Source organism: Oryctolagus cuniculus, chromosome 3, assembly GCF_964237555.1.
Source record: "Oryctolagus cuniculus chromosome 3, mOryCun1.1, whole genome shotgun sequence".
NCBI classification, from domain to species: Eukaryota; Metazoa; Chordata; class Mammalia; order Lagomorpha; family Leporidae; genus Oryctolagus; species Oryctolagus cuniculus.
In genome coordinates, this window is record NC_091434.1 from 34,050,429 (window position 1) to 34,066,723 (window position 16,295).

The 16,295-nt window shown below is 46.2% G+C and overlaps 1 long non-coding RNA gene across 2 annotated transcripts in view; it reads left to right on the top strand.

Moving 5' to 3' along the window:
- The first annotated feature begins 403 nt into the window (after positions 1 to 403).
- LOC127491712 (uncharacterized) overlaps positions 404 to 16,295 on the top strand; it is an 87,847-nt gene continuing 71,955 nt past the window's right edge. Inside the window, exon 1 of one of the 2 annotated variants that reach the window (XR_007920594.2) lies at positions 404 to 608. This is a non-coding gene — a long non-coding RNA (uncharacterized lncRNA). The remainder of the gene's footprint in view (positions 609 to 16,295) is intronic. The other variant, XR_007920595.2, reaches the window with a different exon arrangement.

Below are 16,295 nucleotides of genomic sequence, written 5' to 3' on the forward strand. Positions count from 1 at the left end.
GGAATAAGTTTTATGAAGTTTCTGTTGTTCAACCATTGGTTGTCTTAAATTCAATCAGAATCTTGGCATGGGGTAGAAACTTGGAAAGAATCTGTCAGTCCTTTCATTTTATAGCTGAAGATACTGAAGGGCACAGAGATGAATTACATTTTTTTAAAAGATTTATTTATTTGAGAGGCAGAGGCAGTGAGAGAAAGACAGAGAGAGAGAGAGAGAGAGAGAGAAAGAGAGAGTCTTCCATCTGCTAGTTCACTCCGCAGATGGCCACAATGGCCTGAGCCATGCTGATCCGAAGCCAGAAGGTTCTTCCGGGTCTCCCATGTGAGTGCAAGGGCCAACTTCTTCCAGGTCTCCCACATGGGTGCAGGGGCCCAAGGACTTGGGCCATCTTCTGTTTTGCCAGGTCAATGGCAGACAGCTGAATCAGAAATGGAGCAGCCGGGACTTGAACCAGCGCCCACATGGGATGCCGGCACTGCAGGTGGTGGCTTTTCCTGCTACATTACAGCACCAGCCCCAATGAATTACATTCTTAAAGACTCAGGTCGGCATCAGCAATCTCCAGGTGTATCAGGTGTCCAGATGTACCAGGTGGATGGTAACTCCAGGTAAGTGTAATGGGTCTCCAGGTGTACCAGTTACAGATTTTTTTTTTTTCCTTTTTTGTGGTTGTTGTTCCAAACAATAGAAACCAACTCTGGAAAATTTTACTGGAAATATCCAAGGGGTGTTGGAATTTTTCACGGAACCTGCAGAACTAAGTCTGGAGATGGACTGGAAACCAGGTTTTATAAAAGGCTAGGTGGGGGGTGGTATAAGGAGGGTCTTCTAATAGAAGCGGTGCCAGACCTTGCTGACTTTTCAGTTTCCTGGGAGTGAGCTTAGCTTTGTTGGGGAACAAATGCTGTCTGTGCACCAGCCATGTTCCCATGGAGTCACCTGCAGACACAGTTCCCTTACCTGCTGATGACTTCCTGTGTCTCTTCTGGAAGACACCTGTGGGCTTGAGGGGTCTGTGCAGGACAGGCCAGAATTTCTGGGGACTAAACTTCCCAGGAGGAGCCCTCAGTGAGGGGCTGGAAGTGCATGTGAACACCCAGCTTTCTCTCTCCCTCAGGGAGCTCCTAAATGGGATTGAGCCTCAGCTGCCCACAGCAGTAATGGGTTCTTACTCTGTACTTCCCTCCACTCCCCTCCTCTCTTCCTTTTCACATTGCTTCCCGGGGTCACCTCCCAAAAAGAATTACTTACACCCGGACGTCTTAAGGTCTATTTTTAATGTAGGAAGCCTAGATTAAGGCAGTTCTCATGCTAGCACCTTGGCCATGGGAAAATGTTATTAATGGGCCCAGGAGAATGTATCCAATGGAGGAGGGAATGATTCTCCTAAGGGAAGTCTCAGTGCCTTTAGGAGGTGTCTTTGGGGAGACCTCAGAACAAATGTCCACAACAGGCGCTGACCATATTGACTCAGGGGTGCTTTTTGCTTTCTGTGTTCACTATAGAGCTTACTTATCTTTTCTTCAAAATGTGTCTATTGCTTCTACACTGGGGAATAGCCTTCCTTTTATCTCCCAGTAACCCTTGTCCCTTTTTTCCCTTTAGGCATTGATCATTCTGAAATTCATCAAAACACATTGCCTGCCCAACTCCAGACTAAAGGTGTTCATAGGCAAAAGTTTGTTGTAACTTAACACCACGAGTAGAATTTTGGCCAGAGATAGGATGACCTTGAGTCTGGTTTGCCTGAAAGACCCAGGTTATGCTTGTTGTGCAAGAATAATTGTATACTATGTGCTTGTAGCTTCCTAATTTGTATTTTATTTTTCATTTTTTTTTTGGATAAATAGGTCTTAATTTTAGCATGGCCAAATTTGTCAATATAAAAATAAATAGTACCTTTAGAGTGTTGCTCAAGAAATCCTCTTGTATTTCAAAGCCTAAGAGATATTTGCCTATGATTTTTGCTAACAGTTTTAAATCTCTGTTTCTTTTTTATAGTTAAGCCCTCAATCCATCTGGAATCAATTTTGGTATATGGTTTGATGTAGAGATCCAATTTCATATTTTCTGTATGGATAACCTTTATTACTTAGTTCTATTTATTTTCCCACTGATTTGGCAGGGCATTTCTGTCATATAACAAAGTTCCCTATGTGTTTCAGGTCTATTTCTGAGCCCTTCATTCTCTTCCACGGTCTATTTGTCTGTCCCAGTGCCAATACCATCCTGGCTTAATTACTGCAGTTTCACAAAAAAGCATGTTATCTGATGGAGTAAGTCTTCTCTCTAGGCTCATCTTTTTGATAAAAGGTCCTGGTTATTTTTCTCATTTTTACTATTTCCTATACATTTTAGAACCAGCCTATTAAATTCCATAGAACACATGTTAGCACTTTGACAGGAACTTTATTGAAATGTGGAGATGAGCAATACTATGCTAGCGTCTTCCTCTTCACAATGTGGTCTATCCTTCAAGTCATTGAGTCATCTTACTGGCTATTAACAAAGTGTTATAATTCTTCCTGTAGAGGGGTTGAATGTATTTTTGTGGTGACTTCTAGATTCCTGAGATCCTTTGCAATTGTTGAAAATGTGATCTTCTTTTAAATTACATTTTCTGGTTGTTTATTCCAAGTGGACAAAAATGCAAAAGACTTGCTAAGCTTTCTTATAATTCTAATGATTTGTTCATATCTCTTTTTTATTATTCTGTATAAACAATTATGTCATCTGAAATACAGTTCTATTTCTTCCTTCCCATTCCTTCTTCCTATGGCCCTTAATACCATGCTAAATAGAAATGATAAGACTGAGCCATCTTGTCTTATTTTTATTTTAGAGAAATTATTCCAGTACTTTTCTAGTTAGGATGATGTTTAAAGATATTATTTTATAGATACTCATTATAAAGTAAAGAACCCTCTTCTGCTTCTAAATTCTAAGGGTTCTTTTGAAAACATTTTGTTGTAGTAATATATAACAAATTTGCCATGTTAACCATTTTGAAGTGTATAATTCTTGGCATTAAATACCTTCACAATGTTGTGCAACCATCATCACTATTTATTTCCAAAACCTTTTCATCACCCAGAAAAGGAAAGTCCATAGCCATTAAGCAATAACACCCCGTTCCCTTCCCCACCTCTCAGGCTCTGATAATCTCTAATCAATATGCTTTCTGTCTTCAGGAAGTCGCTACTCTAGATATTTCATATAAGTGGAGTCACATGACATGTGGTATTTTGTGACTAGCTTCCACTTAACGTTATATTTTCAAGGTTCATCCATGTTCTAGCATGTATCAGAATTTTCTCCTTTTTAATGATGAATAATGTTCTATTATATATGTACATATAAACATACCATATTTAATTTTTCTACTCATCTGCTGATAGAAACTTGAATTATTTCTACTTTTTGGGTATTGTGAATAATTCTGCATTAAGAGCTTCTTTTTAAATCATAAGCATGTTGAATTTTATAAATGCTTTGTTTGCATCTATTACAATCATATGTATACATGTACTTTTTTATTTTTTTGACAGGCAGAGTGGACAGTGAGAGAGAGACAGAGAGAGAAAGGTCTTCCTTTGCCGTTGGTTCACCCTCCAATGGCCGCCACGGCCAGCGCGCTGCAGCTGGCACACCGCGCTGATCCGAAGCCAGGAGCCAGGTGCTTCTCCTGGTCTCCCATGGGGTGCAGGGCCCAAGCACTTGGGCCGTCCTCCACTGCACTCCCTGGCCACAGCAGAGAGCTGGCCTGGAAGAGGGGCACCCGGGACAGAATCCGGCGCCCCGACCTGGACTAGAACCTGGGGTGCCGGCGCCACAGGCGGAGGATTAGCCTATTGAGCTGCGGCGCTGGCCTATACATGTACTTTTAATCTGGTAATATGTGAATGGCATTAGAAGTCATACAGGGTCTCAAGCATTTTATTTCCTTTGTACCTTTTCTTAGGAAGCCATTGGAGGAGGCACTCCATTAAACTGAGGGTGTAAACTTAAAAAGAGGAAATCACAGGGAACTGAAGACCTAAGAAAGGAGAGAGTAGAAGGGAATGGGCAGTAACAGCCAAGCCCCAGAATTGAGGAGCGGAGGGCAACCTGGAGCAGGCTTATGCAATAATGTAAAATTGAGGGTCTGTTTCTTGGATTCAAGCATTCTGAGAGAAAGGGACTCTGTGGTTGGCTTAGTGGCAACAAAATTCATGAAAGCAAACATATTTATTCATATGATAATTATTAATTTTAGACAAGACAAAAAACATGCCCAAGCAAGGAAAAGTGATCATGGAGAAGTCCGTGGCTCATCTGTAAATATCATTTCTTTAGTCACAGACATAAACACAGAATATTAATCTATCCAGAAATGTGATGCGATGCCTTAGAGATTTGGGGACTGGCAGGAGGGCATCTGTGTGGTAGGGGTGAAGGCATTTGGCAGAAGGGGTGAAGGCATCTTCCCTAGGTGCAAGTTCATGGGTAATGCCTAGAACAGACCAATTAGAATTGGCAACACATGCATATTATTCCTGGTATGGACATACATTTATTTTTTATTTTAAATATTTTGTTTATTTATTTGAGAGTTAGAGTTACAGACAGTGAGAGGGAGAGACAGAGAAAAAGGTCTTCCTTCCACTGGTTCACTCTCCAGATGGCTGCAATGGCCGGATCTGCACTAATCTGAAGCCAGGGCCAGGAGCTTCTTCCGGTCTCCTAAATGCATGCAGGGGCCCAAGCACTTGGGGCATCTTCTACTGCTATCCCAGGCCATAGCAGAGAGCTGGATTGGCAGCCGGGACTAGTAGGATTGACTCACTGTGCCATAGTGCCAGCCCCCATAAATTTCAAAACAGCTGATGGAAATAGTTGAAGTTAGTTGCCTCTGGGGGAAGAGATGTGTGAACAGAGACTGTTCTTTGTGGCAACAACATCTGTTATAGAATTATTTGACTTCTTACATTACAGGCTTATAAAACTTTGACAAAAAAACAAAAGAATAAATGAATGCTCTCTTCTCTATCATTCCACCATCTAATCTGTCATCAGATATTTCCAGAACATACTTCCCTTCTTCCACCTCCTTTGCACTGCTTTTTGAACTTCTGTCTACCTCAAAGCAAAGTTTGAAGGGGCTATGCAAATAAGAAGCTGTTTAAATGAAGAGACACCAAAATCTAAATTTTTATTTCACAGAAAAAAAGGCCCATGGACAGGTGCCTCTTCATCTTCCTGCCACTACACCTGTGTCCACACTCATCTTCCCGCGTTTCCTACATCAATGAAAAAGGTGGCTCTCTTCCCCACCAGGGGCCATCCCTCTACCTGTTTTTAACTTATTTTTAAAATTTATTCATTCATCTATTTATTTGAGAGTTAAGAGTTACAGTGAGTGAGGGAGACAGACAGACAGACACACACACACACACACAAATCTTCCATCTGCTGGGTCATTCCCAGGTGGCCATAACAGCCAGGGCTGAGCCAGGTGAAGCCAGGAGACAGGAGCATCATCCGGGTCTCCCACGTGGGTGCAGGGGCCCAAATACTTGGGTCATCTTCTGTTGCTTTTCCAGGTGCATTAGCAGGGAGCTTTATTGGAAGAGAAGCAGCTGGGACTTGAACCTGTGCTCATATGGGGTGCGTGTATTGCAGGCAGTGGCTTAACCTGCTGCAACATAGCACTGGCCTCCATCTTCAGTTATTTAAGGGTGTCACCTTTTACTCAAGTGTTTCTGTTTCTTGGTTATCTCCTGTGGGGAGCAACCCGGACTGGACTGAGTTACTGGAATTAAGACTTATTCTATGCATCTGCTCTCCCACAATATGGCGCTGGGAGAGGAGAAAACAGCTTCTACGCAGCTGCCTCTTGCCAACTTGAGTGATGACCTCCAGGAGCTGATCCTGCTCCTGATTGGAGGAGAGCAGCGTACTTGGCGTGTGGGCAGCTGAGTTGGGATTGGCGGAGGAGGACTATAAAGGAGGAGAGAGACAACATGCACCAGGAACATCTAAGGGGAACATCTAAGAGGAACACCTGAGCAGCCCCCGAGAGAGCCGGCCGGCGGTGTGCTGCTCCCCCGCGGAAGTGGGGAATGTGGCAGGGGGAACCGCCCTTCCACGGAGATGGAAGGGACGGTAGCCAACCCGGGAAGAACCAGCAGCAAACCCGGGAAGGGCCGAGCAGACGAAAGAACAACCAGGGTTCTGTGTCGTTCCTCCACGAAGACGGGGAGCGACAGTCTCCTCTCTCTATTGATCCCTTAACAGCAACTTTTCAGCTTGCGTCTGTCACTGTTATGTTTTAAAAAGCCCTTCCTTAACCTCTTACCTCCTTCATACTGGTGTCTTACCCTTCTACTTGTTCATTTTTTTCCATCAATATTTTTGGAGTGCTTGCTATGCATCAGCCTGGGGATTTGGTTCCTGCTTAGAGCTGAGTATCTTACGGTCTTGTTGGGGAAATCCACTTCAAAAAATTTCCACTCGAATGATTCATTGCCATTGTGTTAAGGGCTGGGGAGGAGAGGTGCAGCGTGCAAAAAAGAGAACTGGGGGATAGGTTGAGGGAGTCTGGGAAATCTTTGCTGAGGATGTGCCATGAGAGCTGAGCCTTGAAGGAAGAGTAGGAGGCGGCAGGCGGGGTTGAGGAGCTGGGGCTGGGATGGCGTGGAGGGAAAAACTCAGGCAGCGGGAACTGCAGGTGGGAACCCTAAGTTTGGAAGGGTGCCATGTGACTGAATCATAGTGAGTGAGGGGTGATGGCACCAGTTCAATTTAGAGTGGGGTATGCGGCGTCCCCTGGGACCTCACTGAGGATTTGGGATTTTAATTCTAGCTTTTGGAGGCCTTATCAACGTCTGTTTTCTTACCCCACATTCTTTCCTTGTGCCGCCACACCTGGCTTGCTCCTTGAGAAATTCCTTTTCCCAGACTACTAATGAGCCAGGTTGCTAAATTCAGTGGAGGTGTTTTTCATGAAAGTGATTTCATTTAATTCAAAAACCATTTGGTTCCAGCCACTGTCCTAGGCACCAGGGATATAGCCCCCTGGCACTAGGTGACCCTGTTAACCATTATCTTGCTTCTCCTGACTTCTGCAATTTTCTTCTATTTATTTGGCTAAGTCTTTGTTCTCCTTTTCAGAGATTTCTTTAAAGTGGTGTTTCCTTTCATTTTCAATAGGTTTATTTTCATTTGTTTGAAAGGCAGAGAAAGAGAGTGGTGAGAAAGCTCCCAAATTTCACTCCCCAAATGCCTGCAGTAGCCAGGGCTGGGCCAGGCCAAAGTCAGGAGCCCAGAACCTCAATCTGGGTTTCTACATGGGTGGCAGGGATTCAAGTATCAGGCATCACCTGCTGCCTCCCAGGATGCACATTAGCAGGAAGTGGGAATTGGGAGCCAGATGGTGACTTTGTGAGATATGGGCATCTCAGTGGTTTCTTAACAGCAGTGCCAAATGTCCTCTTTGAATGCGGGTGTTCCTATGAACACTATCCTGGAGGTCTTATTTTCTAGCCACACGAAGCTGATTTTAGTTTCTTAAATCTCTCAGTGCTGGTCCTTTGCATGTGCTGCTGCCTTCATCATGCATGCTTTTCCTTCCCACTCTTCTTCTAACCAGTTGTTGATCCTCATTGTCCATCAGGTTCTGCTTAATTGTAACTTCCACCGGGAAGGGGCTTCCCAGAGTGGCTTTATTAGCTATCATGTCTCCAAAAAGCACATCGATGCTCTTGATTCCCAAATGTGGGTAAAGAGCCCAGATTTCTCGCCTGAGGTCTGGATGTGCACATCCACCTGCCTATACAATAACCATATGCAAATGTCCCTCTGACACCTGCAACCAACAAGTAAAAACAAAACTTACCTTCCTTCTGAACCTGCCCACGTTCCAGGGCTCCCTGTTTCTGTGCATCACACAGCCATTTCCTTATTGACTTGACCCATTGTGTCATTGTTCTCTCTCTCTCTTAGCACCCCCATCCATCCCATCACCAAGGCCCCTTGCTCATGAATAACTCTGCCCTCTTCTCTCTATACGCCCTTTACCAACTGCTGTTTTGGAACAGCTTCCATTGTTTCTCCCCCTCTAATATACTCTTGTTTTTTAAAGATTTATTTATTTTATTTTAAAGGCAGATTCACAGAGAGGCAGAGGCAGAGAGAGAAATATATATATATATATATATATATATATATAGAGAGAGAGAGAGAGAGAGAGAGAGAGATCTTCTATCCACTGGTTCACTCCTCAGATGGTCACAATGGCCAGAGCTATAGTGATCCGAAGCCAGGAGCCAGGAGCTTCTTCTGGGTCTCCGATGTGGGTGCAGGGGCCCAGGGACTTGGGCCATTTTCGACTGCTTTCCCAGGCTATAGCAAGGAGTTAGATTGGAAGTGGAGCAGCCAGGACTCAAACTGATGCCCATATGGGATGCCGGCACTGCAGGTGGCAGCCTTACCCACTGCACCACAGTATACTCTTTTTTTTTTTAAGATTTATTGATTTATTTGAAAGTCAGAGTTACACAGAGAGAGGAGAGGCAGAGAGAGAGAGAGGTCTTCCACCCGATGGTTCACTCTCCAGATGGCCGCAACGGCTGGAGCTGTACCGATCCGAAGCCAGGAGCCAGGAGCTTCTTCCAGATCTCCCACGTGGGTGCAGGGGCCCAAGGACCTGGGCCATCTTCTACTTCTATCCCGGGCCATAGCAGAGAGCTGGACAGGAAGTGGAGCAGCCAGGTCTTGAACCAGCACCCATATGGGATGCTGGTGCTTCAGGCCAGGACGTTAACCCACTGTGCCACAGCGCTGGCCCCCTAATATACTTTTTATTCAACTATCAAAGACATCTTTGAAACAATTCCTCTCTCCAAATCTTGGTGAATGATTCCTTCTATGAGTTCCCAAATATTCCTTCATGTCCCTCATAGTAACTACTAAATTCTATAGTCATTGCCTTGTTTATTGCCAATTAGGCTATAATCCCCACCAGGACAAAGACTGGAACACCTGTGTCCTCAGTCCCCAACCCAGTGCCTAGCATTGGGTAATGCTCAACAAATGTTTGTTGATGGACTATCTGAATGAATTACTCAATATTCTTTGGGGTTTGGGGCTCATTTTCAGGGGTGAGCCTGGATGAGTACATTAAAAGCCCTGTTTGTGTCTCTCATTGTTTTTAAAAACCAGTCGTGGCCTTTGATGGTCTTAAAGCCCTGGAGTACTAGAACTAGTGGACCTCGTTCGCTTCCTCCAGATGTGCTCAGACCCAGACATATGCGAATGGGAAACCACATCACAAGAGGATGAAGACGGTGCCAGCTGACAGAGGCCCTCCAGGCGTGATGGTGGGGCGGCAGTACAGAGAAGGTTGAGTTGCCCAGAGCCTGGCTGGCTCTGCTCTTGGTTACAAATTTTGCTAACTTTACTGGGTTGGGTCTCATCTGGGACCACAATAATAGAGTCAGGGAGGTTAGCAGGAAATCCTCCATCCTCTTAGAGAGATATTCTTGAAGTGTGGTCCAGGTTCCCTGGTGGTCTGCAAGGCTGGTCTCCTGCAGGGTGAATGCTAACGTTAAGCTTCTGTTGCTGGTGTGAATTAGTAATTACTTATGACGGCCCTCATTTGGTGTTTCAGTGCCATTCTTCTGAATTCTTTACTTCTTTTGAGGTGGTGAGTGGGAGCGAGGGATGTGTTTTTGGTCTCATGGAACAGCATTGGGAGCAGGGAAATTGGAGAGCCACCACTCCCAAGTGTGAGTTGGCTAGCAGAAGGCTAGAAGCTGGGAAATTGTCCCGCGGTCTCTCTGAGCCCTAAAGTCATTCTTCCTGGGGCTGGCTGCTAGCCTTTAGCTTCCAGCTGCCTGGAGTGCAAATTGCAGGGGAAGAACTGGAATTACCCCGAAAGTGTGTTTTTTTCTGATGCTGCTGCGACGCAGCCACCATTAGGTCAGCAGGAAGTCACTTGGTTGACAGTGGCAGTGATGAGGGTAAATGAGAGCTTATGTCAATGTGAACAGTTTTGGATCACACTCTTTAAAAGTAGAAGTGGCCAAAAAAAAAAAAAAAAAAAAGTAGAAGTGGCCAAGTTACTGGTACCTCCTCTTTCTGCTTTGGAAAACTCATTAATTCACATAGTCATCTGTATTTTTTGAGCAACTGTCATGTGCTAGGCACAGTGCTAGTCTCTGGGATGTCAGCAGTAAATCAGGTGGACTTGGGAGGCAGGTGTTTGGTACAGAAGTTTAGACACTGCTTGGCATGCCTGCACCCATATCCAGGGCCTGCATTCAAGTCTTGGCTCCATTCTCAACTCCAGCTTCTTGCAATTGTGCACCTTGTGAGGCAGCAGTTGATAGCTCAAGTGCTTGGGTCTGTGTCACTCACATTGGTGACCTGGATTGAGTTCTGAACTGGCTTCAGCTTCGTCCAAGCTTTGCTGTTGCAGGCATCTGGGGGAATGAACCAGCAGATGGAAATTCTTTCTGTCTCTTTTTCTCTTTCAAATAAACAAAGTCAATGAATAAAAATGTTACAAAAAGGAAGTGGACTTGGTTCCTGGCCACATGGAGTGGCGAAGGTGAAGACCAAGCAGAGAGACGCAAGTGGATGCTGAATTGCAAAGTGTGATGTGTTCTGGAAGCAGGTGCTCTGGGGAAAGGATGGTGAGGAGGGTTCTTGTGAGGAGGCGGAGAGGGGAAGGGAGACACATGTACCAGGCTGCATGGCTGGAAGAGGCTTTTACACAGCCTGGAAAGATCGATGCAGCAGAACCAAGTGAGCCAGGGCAAGATGATGGAGCGCACGGCAGAGGTCAGTGTCTCAGCAAGAATCTCAGCAAGAATCTTATGCTCCTTCCTAAGGGTAAAGGGCAGCTGCAAAATGTTTCAAACAAGAGAGTGCATAGTTTTACAAGATTGGCATCTTTCTGAGAATAAGCAGGTGCAGCTGTGAAAGCAAGGAGTAAAAGAGGGAATGGAGTGGGGATCTATGCTGCAATAGGAATGGACCTTGGAAACATTAGGCAAAGCAGAAAAAGCCAGACTCTGTATGATTCCACTTACATGAAATGCCCAGAATAGCTAAATTGGAAGGGACAGAAAGCAGAGCGGGGTTTGCCTGGGGCTGGGGGAGAGGGAGGAGGAGTGGCTGCTTGATGGGTATGAGGTTTCCTTTCAGGGTGATGAAAGTGTCCTGGAGCTGGAGAGAGGTGACAGCTGTACAACATTGTGACTGCACTAAATGCCATGGAATTGTACACTTCATACTATGCCAGACTTTATACTATGTGTGTTTGCCCCACAAACATAGTGAAAAAGAAAAAAAGAAGAGTGACCGCAAGGAGTCCCATTAGGCATCCATTGCTACTGTCCTTGTATGAGTTCAGGATGGAGTGCTCTGTGGTGGCAGTGTGTGTGGATGGAGGTGAATGATTAGGGATAGATTTGGTGGTGGGGGAGGGAGGGTGCAGAACTCAGAGTCCTCGGGGCTGGATTGGTGGGGATGGTAATGCAGAGAGAGGTTTAAAGGATTCCTTCCATGTTTCTGGCTTGAATAGCTAACTGGGCTGGAGGAGGGGGTGGGTGGGGAGATGGGCAGAAATGGGATGCTTTGTGGCAGAGGAGGGCAGAGCCACAGCTCACATGTGGATGCTAACTGTGAGATGGATGCTTGTGAGACTGCTAAGGGAGCTGACAAATTGGCAGTGGGTCTGAAAGCTGGATGTTCGGGAAAACTGACTGGGCTTGAGCTGGGCATCTGGGGGCCGTAACTCATGGATGGTTTTTAAAGTGGTGAGAATAGGTGTGGACATCCAGGGCGACTATGGAAGTGAAGAGAAGGCCAGCACTGAGCCCAGACACATCAATAGAGGGAAAAGTTCTAGGGAGGAGATTAAGAAAGGCCAGAAAGATGGCGAGAAAGCCAAGAGGGGAGAGTCAGAGGCAACCTGAATGAGGAGGAGTATGGTGACTTTGGGAACATTCTATGGGTTTCGGAGCAGAGCTCGGTAGTAAGAATAACATTTAACGACTCAGAGTCTACCAGACACTGGGTAAATGCTTTGCATGGATTCTCTTAGTTGATCTTCACGAGTCACAGATGAGGAAAGTGAGGCACAGAGGAGTCGTACTGGCCCAGTGCCACACAGCTGGTAGCAGAACTCACACTTGGTTCTCTCTAACTCGAGGGCTTTACACCTCGTTACCGTCCACACAGCCATGACTCTTGGCCCATGTGGGCAAGGATGGACGTGTCGGCCCTCACCATCGGTACAGCGGGCCTAGATAGGGAGATCTCAGCTCACTGGAAAATAACATGAAGGCACTTTGTTTTTCCAGTAACTCCTACCAGCTGCGCTCTGTTGGCCCATGAAGCCTCCGTTCCTGCTGGGGCAGCAGGTTCCCCTAGCAACTTCACAGTTGGATTCCATAATTTTCCACTCATTTCTGCTTATTAGAACAGTTTAATTCTGGTTATTGAGATTTACTCTCATTTATTTTGCAATTTCAACTTCAACCTAAGGCTCCATTAAAGGCTTTTTGCTTCCCTCCCAGTGTTCCTGGCCTCAGAGGCTTGGACAGGAAGTCAGGTATGGCCTTGCCTTCTTGAACACCCTGCCTTCCCCATGAGTTGCCCCCTGTGGTGAGAACGGGGGCAGAGGGATAGGGACAGGTTCTCCCTCTCGATTGCCATCAGGGTGCTTGCTTGTGGCCCTTCAGGGAGTCATTATGCTTGTTATTGCTTCTCAGCCTTTTGGTTAAGATTAAGTGCATTATGCTTGTTGATCTTGGATTTGGTATGCATCGGAAACTCCATCTGTAGATGGGATCTTGGTATCTTCTAAGCTTTATGAGCCTGAACCAAACCTTTCAGACACCCCAGCAGACAACACCGTGCTACATTCTCCTGCTATCTCCCCAGTTTGGCCCATGCCTCAGCGGTGTCTGGCACGTGTACCCTTAGCCTCTACACTCCCTGGCCTCATAGCTGGACCTACAGGCAGAGGTAGATCCATTGCTAGTTCTTCTAGATGCTGGCACTCTCAGAGTGGCCATCTGTTTTCAGTTCTTACTACCTGGATGGCTTGAGAACTCCAAGGGCTAAAGAGCCAACTGACCGAAGGGTCAGCCCTCTGTCCCTACAGATGTCCACCACGAGGCTGAGTGTGTGTCTGAGGACAGGCACTGCCTTGGCCTTGGGAGAGGGTCCCTCCTCCTGCTCCTAGATTGCCTCTCTGCATTCTTACATTTCTTCATGATGAAGACCTGCTAGCCAGGTTTGTGGTTCTGCCCCTGAGCTCCAGAGTATTCTTCGAACACATCCCTGGACTATATGGAACCTTCTCTGTCAATGCTGACAGCTCTGTGTCTGCATCGTTTCTGTAGCCTGCAGAGGTTAGGAGAAGAGCCAGTCCTTGTCTCACACCAGCGTGTTACGAGTGACTGTGTTCATTTAGGAAGTGGGCCGCTAAGGAGCCTCGGTGACCATTTCAACTTATTTTGCAAAAGGTTCATTTATTTGAAAGTCAGGGTTACAGAGAGAGAGAGGAAGAGAGAGAGAGAAAGAGAGAGCGAGAGCCTCTTTTTGCTTGTTCATTTCCAGATAGCTGTAATGGCCCTGGGCTGAGCCACGCTGAAGCCAGGAGCCAGGAGCTTCTTCCAGGTCTCTCATATACGTGCAGGGGTCCAAGCATTGGGCCATCCTCCACTGCCTTCCTAGGTACATTAGCAGGGAGCTGGATGGGAAGTGGAGCAGCCGGACTTGAACTGGGATACTGGTGCTGCAGTGGAGGCTTAATCAGCTGTGCCACAGCGCCGGCCCCCATTTCAACGTTTAGATCCAAACACCCATCCGGGATTGGAAGGAGCTCAGGATATGCCCTTTTTGGCTGGCGTAGACAGGGATAAGATGACTCAGTTCTGGACTTTCCTTACCTGTTTTCATTCTTTTCCTCAGAGACAGGGAAAGTGAATGATGTGGCCAACACTTGGATATCAAGGGCTACTGAGAAAAATGACACAAATTCTCCAACTCTACACCCAAAGTGCATGTCCAAACATAAGCTTACTTGATCTTGACAAGGGTATGACGAGGAAGGCTAGATGTTTTACATGTATCGAGATCAGAGTTGATGTGACTTTTCAATGATCATCCAGGAAGGAAATGACATTGATTTCTGACTCCACATCTGGCACTTCTGCTCTCTGTGGAAGTGAACAGATGAGAGAGGAAGCTGGAGAAGTGCTGTATGCATGGGAGTGCTGTGAGCATCCATGGTGGGCGTGCATGTGTGTGTGTGTGTGTTTATATGTGTTGTATATGTGCTCCTATTGTGTCGTGTGTGTGCCTTTGTAGCCACGACAGTAAACAATCCTCACAATTGAGTCACTGTGGCCTCTGATGGGTATATTAGCTTGGAGGATATCCTCAAAAAATACCTGCAGGGTGGTTAAGCACACTGACCAGAAAATGAGTTTAAGTTCTGACTCTATCCTCTATGAACAGTGTTTTTTTTTTTTTTTTTCCAAGGTGTGTTTAGGGGCCAGTGCTGTGGTAGCGTAGCAGGTAAAGCTGCCGCCTGCAGTGCCAGCATCCCTTATGGGCGCTGGTTCGAGTTCTGGCTGCTCCACTTCTGATCCAGCTCTCTGCTATGGCTTGGGAAAGCAGTGGAAGATGGCCCAAGTCCTTGGGCCCCTGCACCCATGTGAGAGACCCAGCAGAAGCTCCTGGCTTCGGATCAGCATGACTGTGGCTATCTGGGGAGTGAACCAATGGGTGGAAGACCTCTCTCTCTCTCTGCCTCTCCTCTCACTGTGTAACTTTGACTTTCACATAAACAAATAAATCTTAAAAAAAAAAATGTGTTTATCTGAAAGAGTTACAGAGAGAGAGGGAGAGATAGTGAGAGAAGTAGTGTGATACTGAATAAATTACTTAACCTTGTTTTGGAAATGGTATCATTCCTCTTAAAGTTGTATGATGATTAAATTAGCAAGCCCATGGACATTTTCTCTCTCTCTCTCTCTCTTTTTTTTTTTTTTTTTGGACAGGCAGAGTGGACAGTGAAAGAGAGAGACAGAGAGAAAGGTCTTCCTTTTTCCGTTGGTTCACCTCCCAACGGCCGCTGCGGCCGGTGCACCACGCTGATCTGAAGCCAGAAGCCAGGTGCTTCTCCTGGTCTCCCATGCGGGTGCAGGGCCTAAGCACTTGGGCCATCCTCCACTGCACTCCTGAGCCACAGCAGAGAGCTGGCCTGGAAGAGGGGCACCCGGGACAGAATCCGGTGCCCTGACCAGGACTAGAACCCAGTGTGCCGGCGCCGCAGGTGGAGGATTAGACTATTGAGCCGCCGTGCCAGCCGATATTGGACTCTTCTACTTCTGCAGTCCTACATTAGAACTTAGCGTACATGTTTACGAATGGACATCTTGCACTAGGAACTATGTCAAAATTGTGGGAAGCCTAGCCATACAATCCTAAGAACTGGATTCATCAAAACCACAGGGAGATTCAACTCTTCACTATAATTGCAGACATTTTTCAAGGGGCACCATTTGTGTGCTTGGGTATCCAACTCAAATCTGTTATCCAATGGTGGGCACACCCTTTTTTTATATGGGCTTAAAAATAATTTCCAGGGATCATAATAGAGCCTTTCCTAAGCTCAGAGTGTTTAACAGCAACCTGCCCCTAAGTTATACTGTTATATTTTCTACCTCTGTAGAGGATCCCAACACCTATATCCGCTCCTGCTATCAGTCCCTCGAACTTCCTTAGGGGAATCACGGTAACTTGTATTCCATGTGTCCAGATGAGGCTCTCCATTAGCTGCTTAGAGATATGAACATGGCACCCAGCTCAGATCTGCCAGAACCTATTCCCCAGGCCACAGTGGCTGACTCAGAGGTGGGCAAGGTCCAAAGCCAGGTCAATGAGAAGCAGTCTGGGGTTTTGTCTGTAGCCAGGGGGAAAGGCACTCTCTCCACTGGAGTGGATTCAGAGGCCTGTGCTGAGTCTGTAAGACTGGGCTGCTGCTGGTCGTCTTAGAGGGACAGGCGGCCTGGGAACCAGGTATTCAGAGGAAGGCAGCCCTGGTGACATATATGCACACAGTGCGCAGGCTTCTGGTGACAGGGAGGCATTTGGATGCAGCCAAACTAGAGCCGACTGCACAGCATTTGTAGATGTCCACTGAATTTGTTCTGGGAACTGTGCTGCATGTGGGGAGTTACTGAGCTTTTAGACTTACCACATTAATTGTTTTGACAGCTGTAGTGAAATAC